Genomic DNA, 1,395 nt, shown 5'->3' on the forward strand with positions numbered 1-1,395 from the left:
TCTCGATGTATTTATGATTGTAATATTTCTATACTCATAATGTAATTACGAAATATGTTAATATCTGCGATGAAAAAATGTAAAATATAGCCACAGAGGAAAATAATGTTGTAAGATTACAAAGAGACATTCACAATCAGAAATAGTATAAATAGCACTACATAATGTGCATTCTTTGTCATGTTCCTCGAGAGCTGAGAGAGAGAGAGGAACCCGTGACGTAGCATTATATGAATGAGTAGACTTCTTTTGTCTGTATCTATCTTTAGCCGCCATTAGAGGAGAAATTATAAAGGTGTGTAATTTTAATTATGGTTATGGTCCAAATACATTATAATTTATCAAAACTGTGTATTACTAATGTAAATTAGCTTGCCCATGTCATCTATAATATTTCTTTAAAGAATTCTCAGCATTTTTAGCTATTATCGTTGGTGTTGCTGGGCCGTGTCGCGACCGAACGATATGCAGCGGCGGCACATTTAAAAAATTGTTCCGCTATAAAATTAACCAAACCCGTAAATCGGTAGCAGGTAAAATTAGCAGTGAATTACGAAATATTTTTCTTTTACAGCGATCCTGAGGCTGACTGAATTTATTACTGGTTTTACATTTGTGCATTCATAGGCGGATAACTAATGTTGAAGTTGTTAATCTGTTGGTTCTTTCAATTTCTAAAGCAAATAACTTAAACGTATAGTGAAGTGTGTTTTGTCAATGATAATTAAACGTTCAGGTTGGCTTGGCAATATTTAACCATTTTATGCTAACAGAGACAGTTTTGTGTTCCATAGCTAACGCCGGGAAAGAATTCAGTAAATATTTAAAAACCTACTGCATCTAGAAAATATGTGCCAAGGCCAAAATACGTAAAAAATTTAATTTAAATAATTTTCAAAGTCATAAATGTTATTAATCAGTTGGTTTAAATTTATCAGCATGAGAGGGTTGCTAAAGTTCACGTAATTTTAAATATGCTTAATTCTGTCTAAATGAATTTTTATTACCACACGTAAAAAAAAGGGGTTCTACAACAAAGTTCGTACCGAAAGAGTAAATAACAAAAGTGTTTAAAGCCATTTCTTCCCCATTTTCATCCATTCATTTTTACATAATAAATATTTTTTTTCTCGTTAAAAATAGTTAAGGGAAAGGTACGTGTGAGTGGGTGACATGGAGGAGAACAGCAGGTTAAGTGCAGAATGCTAGATTAATTTGCATAATTTTTATGTAAAATGTAGTACAATAGTTTAAGGAGGTGTGTGACAAAGAAGAATGCACCAGAAATGGCGTTCAAAAGCATGTGAAATTCGAAAAAATCTACCAGAAAATGGTGGGAGGACATTATTAATTACTTAATTTGATATCAAAGGCGGTACAATAGTGTAAGTAAAT

The sequence above is a fragment of the Schistocerca serialis genome, chromosome 2 (genome assembly GCF_023864345.2).
Source record: "Schistocerca serialis cubense isolate TAMUIC-IGC-003099 chromosome 2, iqSchSeri2.2, whole genome shotgun sequence".
Classification (NCBI taxonomy): domain Eukaryota; kingdom Metazoa; phylum Arthropoda; class Insecta; order Orthoptera; family Acrididae; genus Schistocerca; species Schistocerca serialis.